Here is an 11,206-nt window from a genome sequence, read left to right on the forward strand (position 1 = left end):
AGCAAAACATTTGACCGCAGCTCAACTGCAGGCAGCACTTTATTGGCCAATAAATGCACAGGCATGTCAGAAGAATCTGCTAAAGGGCAGTTGTTGTGTATTTATGGTGATTATGTTGTTAAGCTACGTTGACAGAGGTAGTTCAAGTAGTAGTAAAATCTTACTTTCACACCTCTGTACCTCTGTACCTCTGCCCAATTGCTACATGAAGCAGGTGTGATTGTCGGTTTGTTACCTTGGGCTCTGGGAAATAATGATGGACATTTGTCACTATTTGATTTTTCTGATGGAACAACTAAGTGAATAATCAAGAAAATAATCAGCAGATTAATTGATTGACTGCAGCTTCCATGACCTGTCCAATATGTTTTATAAGTCTGACAACATAGGATAACACATCAATAATAATACAGCGGTATATAGCTTGTACCCAGCGGTATACTAACCATGGTCACTAAGTCTGGTGCAGAGCAGCTGTAGGTCTGGGAGGCCATCCATCTGAGTCCTAACTCCTGTGCTTGATGCTCATCTGAGCTTCTACACGCCAGCTTGACTTCATCCATGGTAACTGTAACGTTTACTCATGTATAGGTTATAGGCAACGTACTGGCATGTATTCATAGGGGATTCTCTGTACATTCTCTTAGGGCACTCAATTGTTTAGGGACACCTACTATATGTTTTACTTCGGTGTAAACTACATCAATGCTATCATGAGGTACCTGGTGTGGAAATCAAATAGGGTACTTACTATTTAACATATTTCCAACGTACATTTGTTTTAGACTCCTGTTGCTATGTTATAGTTCAATGGCAACTCCTGTTTATAGTTAATCGGCATGATTACAGTGTATCTTCCATGATTATGGAATGACTTCCATTTTTAAACATTTTTTGTAAATATACCTGTGAGTCATATTAGAGAAGGAATTTCTTTAAAACCACATTTCGTAAGTCATCATTTTGGTAGTGAAACGTGTCTGAGCTGCAGTTCACTAGCTGGTTTAGCAGAAGCCTCATAGCTTGAATGTTTTTTTTATCTCTGGGGAATGGACTGCATTTATCCAGGGCTTTTTTATTCTGGTGCTTTTTGTGCACAAGCCAGCATTCACCCATTCACACACATATTCATACACTGGCTACCATACAAGGTGCCACCTGCTCATCAGGAGAGATAAACATTCTGGGTTCAGAGTCTCGACCACCGACACTTCCCCATAAACATGACGGGGATCAACCCTCTGACTCCTGATTAGTGGACATCGCTCTACCTCCTGTGCCACAGCAGCACCCAAGTGAATATTTCTGAACGAAAGAAAACCTTTAGATAACCACCACCTTAAGGTCTTCATTACAGTCACTCAAAAGAAGTATTCATCTGCTAACAATGCTATCAAGAGCAGCCAAAAGGTGAGTTTGGATAGAAATAGTGATAGATAATTCCTACCCTTGGCTCTGAGCCTGTTAGGCCTTTTATTGGAAATCTGATGGGAATTCCACTAATCACAAAACAATACGGACAGTACAAAAGTCAGGATTGGAATGACCTTTTCTCCACAATGGAAAACAGAGCATGTCTGCTGATGGACATCTATAACAGATGTAGGAAATGAAACCATCTCCGTCAGTCCAATTAGAGATCTGCAAATGATCTAAGCCCAGTGGGGCCCAACGGGCTCTGGTCAGTGGGATTGAATCTGTGTTTGGGTTCTGGGACATCAGCTCAGATCGGGTTTCAAACCCTAAACCGTTTAGGCTATGAAATTGTGAGACATGTGTGTGTGTGGGGGGGGGCTGAGGGTGAGGGTTGAGGGTGTTGACTCACTTACGGAGACTGGTAAGATATGTTTCACTTTTCAAATGACATTCATAGCTGTAATGGATTGATGAGTGATTTACCTGGAAGTGTTGGAGGGGATGCTGACTGTGTGTGGGCCTTGTTTTGAGCTTTCAAATTGAGCAACATGGCAGCTATGGAGTATTTTCTGATTGTTGTCAAGCAGTGTATTCTGTTTTGCCACGGCTGTAAAGTGTACCAGGCTGTTGGAGTTGGTTGATAGAAGAATACAAATGACCAGCAGTCTGTACAGACAGAAAAAAAGTTCCTTCCCTGGTTGCCATGTCCACTGCTGTCTTGGCCACAGCTGCTCTGTAGCTATTATATTGAATCATAAAAGAATAAATGTCACCTATGATCCCCCGTCTCTTTACATAATGTTTGATGGTGCCGTGTGGATAGTAACTCCATTCAATTGGCTTCTGAATTCTATTTGAGCGCTCACCTTGAATTATTACAGATCAGTGTTGATATGAAACAATGTCACAACACAAAACATAAAACCATCATTTTAAAGTTCCTACAACATGCATTGTCTGAACGGACACGTTTTTCAACAGAATCTAGATTTATTACATATGATGCTGTAAAAATGTTTCCAGCACACCACAGCTACAAAGGCAAACTCTAATCGTGATTTGTCTCCACCTAGTGGTTGAGTTGAATCAGACTGGTGAGAAACCACAAAACAGTGCTTTCATTCTTGATTAGAATTGAACTAGCAATAATTCAGCATGAGTCAAACATTTACAACTATGTATGTATTTAACAGCAAACTATAATAAATGGCCTGTTAAAAGCCACAGTCAAATGCAGAGTATAGGATAGATGAGTCACCTTCCTTCTGCAACGCTTGAATAAGTTGAGAAGTGACTACTGAAGACTGACTATAGTCTTGAAAGCAAACTCTTGGTCCATTTTGTCCCAGAAAAATCTTAGAGTGATAATTAAATAAATTCCATAGACGCAGACCTGACACACACCGTAGGAAAGGTGGAAAGGTGGTAAACATCTATGAGATATTGGGAACAAGTGATGGTAACGTCAGTCCGCAACTTTGGTCCTGACTGAAATATCTCAACAACTATTGTATGCTGAAGACATTCATGTTCCCCAGAGGATGAAGCATAATCATTTTGTTGATTATCTTTTCCCAATTTTTCCTATATTTTGGTTTTAATGACCAAAAATACCTGCAAAATGAATGGCTTCCCCTTGGCTTCAGTTGTGCTTTGTGTTTAGTGCACATGGTAATCATTATACCTTGCTGTGAGCATGTTAGCATTCTGACATTAGCATTTAGCTCAAAGCAATCCATCTGGGCTCAACACTGTGCTCTGTCGGTGTACTTAGATAACGAATATTTAGCTTTTTCAGTCAAGCATCAGCGGGTTCAGAGGAAATGGGAATATATGTCTTACAAGCATGAACTTGAAGTTAAAAGTGGAATTTCAGGTTAAGTTCATACTTAAACTCCTGTGGATAGAGGACAAGACGCAGAATCCAATTGTTACATGTTATTCCCCATCTCTCTCTGCCTCATTTCCTAGCACCGCTCTACTAATGCCATCGATACAGGTATAAACATCCAAAAAATAAAGCTTGAACATGTACTGGGGGATTAAACCTTTAGTCTGGAACTCAGCTTACTGTACTTGACATAACCGCACCAATCAAGCCTGTTTGTACATGACTAGATGATTCAATTCATGCTTCCGGTCCTGTGTTACATCTAACTGTGTGTGTTGACTGCGTAGAGAAAGCATCACAAATCTCCGCCCACTAGTGAAATTGTTCTGTCATATTTCAGCTTAACAACATGAGGGAATTTCCATTTTTCCTCAAAGTCGAACCAAACTCGATTCTCCACATCTGTCCACCAAAGACAGACCACCAGTGTTTTCACCTGGACCTGGAAATAGTTGATGCAGTGAGTTAGCAAGAAGTATGTAAACGGGGTTACTCATTCAGCCTAAAATAGACTAAAGCATCTGCTGGTAAAATAACAACAGGTCACTGGGCGAAATGGTGTCCAGCTGCCTCTGTCTCACCACAAGTCACTAGCGATGAGATTTTTCTCATGCTGGGTTCATCAAACACTCAGCAAACCTGCAGAACCAGGCAGATTGTTTCTATGCTGGCTTGAGCTACTATTTGAAACTCTGCAGAAATACAAAATCTCGGCAGGCTCCCATATTGCCACAGAATGTTGTTATGCTTATTTTATGGATTTTGACAAATTTTAAAGCTCACTGTTTCTTCTTTTTTTCTTCGTCATACAGACTTGTGACAAGACATTCTTTCATACCCCTCACTTTGTTTTAACACATTTTTGTGCTAAAAACATAATATCATACGCCTCCATGAAGCATTCAAGATGTGGACATAGGTGATGCTGGGAAAGGACATGAAGACAATGTAACACTGCTTTTTAACCTGGATACTTTCTCCAGAGTTTCTGTGCCACTGAGCAACTTCCATATGAATGAAGGGGGCTCAATGTTGTATCCAGTTCTCTTTCTACATCCATGACATAAATAAACCAATAATTATTGCGGCTGCAACCGACTCTACTGGAGTGCACCGTAGTAGCGCCTAGCCTGCCAAAAAGCCAGAATAAGAATACGATTCTCATTTGACTTAAAGTATAAAAGCTTTATATGATATTTGTATGGGCCCACTTGCACTGTGTTTGGTCTATTTATTCTTCAATTCAACAGTTTACAGGAATTTAAAAAATCGTAAGATACTGTAATGTTACTTAGTAATTATAGTAGACATATGTATGGGTGAATGGGTATGACTGGTTAGATCGGGAGCACCTTGCATGGTAGCCCCTGCCATCAGTGTTTGAATGTGTAAAACATCTCTGGGTTCTGTTATTCGCTCGCATGACTTCTTGTACCATTGTTATGCCGATGACACCCAGCTGGTCTTGTCATTTCCCCCCGGTGACACCCAAGTGTAGGCACGCATTGCTGCGTGCTTGGCTGACATCTCGACGTGGATGACGACACACCACCTCAAGCTCAACCTGGACAAAACCGAGCTACTGTTCCTCCCAGGGAAGGGTTGCCTGCACTGTGACCTGTCCATCACCATGGACGATACCGTGGTGACACCAACTCGGACTGCGAGGAACCTGGGTGTGACCCTGGATGACCAACTGTCATTCACAGCAAACATTGCATCGGTTACACGCTCCTGCAGATTCCTGCTCTACAACATCAGGAGGATTCGCCCCTTCCTCACTGATGAGACAGCACAGGTGCTCATCCAGGCTCTTGTCATCTCCCGCCTGGACTACTGCAACTCTCTACTTGCCGGATCCCCGGCGTCGGCCATCAGACCTCTGGAGCTTGTCCAGAAAGCTGCAGCTCGCCTGGTGTTCGATCGCCCCAAGTTCTCCCACACAACTTCCCTTCTCCGTTCTCTACACTGGCTCCCTGTAACAGCTCGCATCCAGTTTCAGACTCTGGTGCTAGCCTACAGGGCAGTGAAAGGAACAGCTCCTTCCTATCTCCAGGCCATGGTCAAGCCCTACACCCCCGCCCGACCACTTCGCTCTGCTGCTTTGGGGTGATTGGTTGCCTCGTCGCTCAGAGGTCCCTGCGGCCGATTGACCCGGTCGCGGCTGTTCTCTGTCCTGGCTACACATATTGTAAGTCGCTTTGGATAAAAGCATCTGCTAAATGACTGTAATGTAATGTAATAATGTAAAAGCGCTTTGAGAGGTCGGACAACTAGTAAAGAGAAATACAAGTACAGTCCATTTACCAAGTACAAGTACAATATGGCAGGTCCTGCTGATTAGGACGTCCCGACCCACAGCGGCGTTGGGGAAACGCTGCTACATTAAACTTAAAGGGCTAAAGATTGCAATCAATTGTTGCTAGTCAGTATAATCTTAACAATGTGTTGACTACAAAACAAGAAGCATACATCTGAAGTGTCTGTACAAGCAACTCTCTATACAAAAGTCTCTGTTATTTTTTTTGAGCCTTCATTTATTCGTTTACATTTTGTGTAAACAGAGAGCAATGAGTGATGGGTTTTAATGATTTAACTGGTATTTTGCTATTGGTCTGTGTCTTCTTTGGCACAGCTGCTTAGAAACAGTTTAAGAAGAGTTTCCAGCTCCTCAGCTCCTCGCTGTGATTTCAGCCACTCTGACAGAACATTTCATCCTATACACACATTATAAAATATTTAAAAAAGGATCAAATGTAAACTGTAATTTCATGAAAACTCTGCTAGCTGTCAAAAAGGCCCATTTAGCGTATTAAAGTTCCAAGTTTACTCCGTTTAGGTGTATAGTCATTTTACACGTTACAGTATGGCGAAGTGATATGGCCCCAAAGAGCTTTGTTCACGCCAATTTCAGGAATACTAAACAACAAGGTGATATTAGTTATGAAGTCATAAAGTTTATAACAACATTGACATGAAATTAAAATTCTGTTGGTTGTTTTTTATTTATTATTATTGTGGGAGAAAGTGGATTACCCGGAGAAAACCCAAACAGGCAACGCTCCATATTTGAATCACATCTGGTTCATGAACTGAGCCTGTGTTTTGAAATGGTGCTGCTTGTTGCAGATGGTGAGGGGACCTCGTCTTGTGATGTCTTCCGCTGCTTTGTAGTGTTGCAGCCTGCTGAGCTGAGCCGTGGTAAGCGTGAATGCTTTGATGTGTGTACAGACCGCTGCTTGCTGGTAGCTGCATGTGTGGTCAGGTCTTCATAGCCATCAGAGTGCTTGGTGGACTTTTAATGTGTCTCCCTGCTGAATCTGCGGCAGCTGTGGCTTGAGCTGGGTCTGACTATAGGTGAGCTGCACTTTCTCTGAGATGGGGGGGTAAATGGACATGCTTCGAATTGTGTTCGGCCCTCTGCTTGACTGTATCAGTAGATTGCTGCATGACTGGTGAGCTGTTTGTTGCATTAGTGCAGTCTGAGGTTGGGGTGGTGTTTGGGGAACTTGGTGTTGATGTTCTTTCAGACCCCTGGTGGACCTCTCTTGAAGCTTGCTGTCCGGAGCGATGTGGGGAGCGTGACTTATATTTGGGCGCATACTTGTCTAAAAAGTTGCTATTGGTTCTGTGAGCTTGAGTGCTTCGTTTGAAGGAAATTACAAGGGGCACAATTCTTTTCTTGAGTAAAATCTTGGTCTAATCTCATGGCCCTACATCTGGCGTCCAATTTCTTCACAAAGCTTTTCAAAGTTTGGTATTGGTGATGGGGGCCATGATGACTTTGGGAAGTCAAAGATTGACTTTTCATTGTTTCTTGTCAATATGGTGGCTGATCTTGCTGCCTCCTCCTGGTCAGCATTCTTCTTAAGGCATTCATCTTTCCCAAAGAGGCCTTTGTAGGAGCCTGTGTTTTCCCAGAGGCGAACCACGCAGTAATTTTTTACAACTGTTTACCCTGAACATTTAAAAAAGTGACAAGGTGACATTGCCAGGAGCCCAACAGAGGCGGTTGAGTCAATGACATGCGCCACCCATGTGTAACCTCAAACAGCCCTTTGTTTGCCTGTTTTCGAAACCCAAATCTTTGAATGTCCCACTGACAAATCTTGCCAGTACTATCCCCAGTCAGTAATGTATGTTCTTTGACGTCAGTCGACATGGTGGTAATGACGGCACCTTCCTCATCTACTGCCCTGAACTTTCCTAGCAAACCTCCCTTGATGTTAACAGACCAGGCACATATGCAGCCGTCTGCAGAAGTCAGCAGTGTGGCTGTGTCAGCTTTGACATCCCTTTTCTTCAGACATTTAATTAGAGGATGGGCTTTCACAGCAGTCTTGTTCGTAGTCCGAGATTTTTTGAGATTCTTTTCATCAGACAAACACCCTATCGTTCAAGCAGACACAACCTGTCACCTCCTTTGGCAAGGTAACAGGAAGAACAGCAAGCAATGTTTCAAGTTCCAGAGTCTTAATTTCCTATCCGGAGAAACAGTGATTAGTCTGCGCTGTGGTCCATCAAATGCAATGGCAGTGTGCCCCACATGCTTATCAGGAGTTACCTTGAACCAGACGACGGCTTTTTCTGTTAAGACGTCCCACACTGTCACCACACCATCTTGGCAAACAGAGACGACCTGATTGTAAATGCTGTGATAGAGAGCACAGCACAGGGGCTTGTCATGGGATGTTAATGCATTTTGAAAAACATCTGTTCCTCTTCCAGGATATGCTCCTATTTCGGTATTCGCCAGTAACTCATTGTTTTATGTGTTTAACACATACTGGTGATACAGCCATGTCCCATTCCTTGAACCTGGAAGTTTTGCAAAGGCAGCATTTCTTCCTCGGAACACACATGAACATTCTTGTCCTCAGATAAAGTGACAAAAACTTGATCTTTGGGATTTAGGCTAATGTGGGTGATGGGTTTGATGTGTCCTGCAAATTAATGTTTGCACGACATGGTATTGCAGAGATACCACTCACACAGTAAGCCATCTGTACCACCAGTCACCCAGTCAACATGGAGTGTTCAACACAGGTGAAAAACTCCTTATCTGCAGTGCTCTCAAAGACTGTTCTCGGGAATTTAGCTCTGTGTGTCTTGGGTAGGGTAACAAGAAGAGGCCAGTTTCCTGTATGTTGTAGGAGATCAACACATACAAAAAAACTTTCACACCCACAAAGGACAATGCCGCTTTAGTGCCATTGGACCCCTAGTTTACTCACTGTAATGTCCTCTACAACAATTTAAGATTGAGAAATCAGTTCAACTTCCAACAGTGAACAGAGTGGTCCGTGCACGAAGTACAATTCATTTTGCATTGTATAATGAACAATGTTAGTTTAGGGGTATTACCTAATGTCATTGGTCTACTTGTGTTAATGCAAATGTATTCTGCTACGTGTGAGGTCGTTGTTTGATAGCCGATGCTGCCTAAACGTGGTTAACGCTTTGTCTGTGTTGTTGAATTATATTATCAATTTATTTTTAATAAAGTCTTCTTAACCTATTTGGGTGAATGTTTCAGGCTATAGTGTTGAGACATTTGATGAGTCTGACTGTAAAAAGAGTTGATTTACCCTGAATTTTGACTCTATAGCTGTCCACTAATATCCCGTGTAGAATCGTTCAAATGTATTTACTGTTTGCACTTTTAACTATTCTACATAAAATAAATAAAAAATCATTTTGCAGGATTATTCTCTGGGCTATGTATAGCGTCCTTTAACATAATGTGACAGTTGAGCTCCACACCATCCTCACTCTACCTGTCAGCCACTCCCTCCCTTCACCTGTTCACTCACCTGCCTCTGATCACTAATCAAGCCACTATATTGACTCCTGCCTCAGACACGCATTGTTCTCTTTGATATTCGATGCCAGACTTTCCCACGCTTAATCTCGGTCGGATTTCCTGTCATCAACCTTTCCTGCCCCTGATCTACCCGTCTCGCCATTTAAGAACAATGTAGATTATAGATCAATTGTAAAAGGGTTGAATTAGGAGGATGTTTCTATTTTTTTCACAAATGTGTCCATCAGCCCCGCTACCAGGGCTTCTAGTTGATTGGCCAAATCCATGTGTTCCGAATCCGCTGGTGCAGCTCCATCCATGGGATCACTGGTATAGATTCCGGCCTGAAGGAGTCATTGTCATCCAGCTGGTGAGGGAAGCTGCAGAGGTCCACAGTGGCAAAGGTTTACGCATTAAGGACGCTGCAACTGGATGGTCTCATACGTGTGTGTGTGGGAGGAGCCTCTGGGTGACAGAGGTCACCCAGAGGTGGGTGACCTCTGTGTACAAGCTGTGTACACAGAGGTCACCCACAGCTTCTTTGCCTGCTGGGTGATCGCTCCAGATGTAGATGCTGCAGTACAAACAAACAAAGCACTGATCCTCTCAGACTTGGTAACACATGGTAAAAGCTTCTTCTTCTATGTATTTTGACTATCTATGATCTATCATAATCCAATATGATTCTGTCATGAAGTTTTCATCCCATTTCATATGAAAACAAGCTGTGATCCTCAGAAGTATTGTCTTACCTGCAGCCATCTTGGCGGCATTGCTCTTGTCCCTCTTTCTCTTTACTCCCTACACAAAAACAAACACGATAGACTTTCCATAGCATTCTGGTGTCAACATGAGTTGTACATAATATGTAATTGCTGGGTGACCAGTCAGGGTGGTGCTGAGCATGTACACGTCTCTCCATGTCTGCCTGTTGGTAGTATTTCTCCTGCTCCTCGTTGGACAGAGACTTTCTGTGGCAAGAGGACAACATTAATGGGAGCGGGCTCCCACAAACTCCCACAGTGCATTTGTGTTAGAACAGTTTGTTAGAACAGAAACCCCAGGCTGCAGACTTTACTGTGAGTCAGAGATGAGAACGATGGATCTCAGTGACTTGATGCTGACTCCTTATGAAACGCCTCCACCTACTGACAGAAATCCAGAATGGCTGCAGAGGAACATCACTCGTCTCAAGCTGATTGTTGTGCTGTTAGTGTGTTTGCTAATATACTGGCTGAAGACTGTCTTTTTGTTAAAACATCATGATCTGGCTCAGTGTTTGTGGTTTACCTCAGACACTAACTGATCCCATCATTTTGACTGTGAGCTCATACTCGCTGTCTGAGGGAAGATCGTTAGTGTTTGAACTGACTGTAAAGACACATTTCGAGTCTGCCATTCAAGACTTTTGTCTGATATATAAAGAAGAAACCCTTTAAGGTCTAATACATGTATGTCTCTGACATCATGCACACATTCAATGGGCAACATGTTTACTGTATAAGAATATAATCATTTAATAAATGGTTTGTAACATACTTGTGCTGATGTATGTATATTAGTGTATTTGTCAACAACTAAAACACCTGTTGGCACATTAGTGAAGGATGCTGTTGGTGAGATTATAATTGTTTTGGATTTTGCAACAGTAGTATAAATGTTTGGTTTGGTCCTTGTGTGAAGGTCATGAAGTCGGCAAGCAGCCTGTTTCCAGCCTGATAAAGCCAAATAAACAGCATGACAGGTCTTCGTGCAGTCAGAGTACTGAGATATTAGCAGTCCTATCGCCATCAATTCAATAATAACAGAAAAACAACACCGTAAAAACTCAATTTAAGAGCAACAAAATATAAGAATACTGTATGTTAATGATGAAGTTAATTTAAAGTAGAGAAACATAAAAAGGGAAATGTAGGGAAAACACAATCTAATTAGGGTATTTGTCTACATGTGTCCGTGTAGTGAGATGGTCTTACATCAGACTTAGGTTTAAAGAGCACATTGCAAATGTTGCAAGGTGGCATATCCTCACCAGAAATGACCACAAGTACAAGAAATAAAAATCTGTTGACTACAAAATAAGAATCATACGTCTG

Source organism: Pholis gunnellus (assembly GCF_910591455.1).
Source record: "Pholis gunnellus genome assembly, chromosome: 3".
NCBI classification, from domain to species: Eukaryota; Metazoa; Chordata; class Actinopteri; order Perciformes; family Pholidae; genus Pholis; species Pholis gunnellus.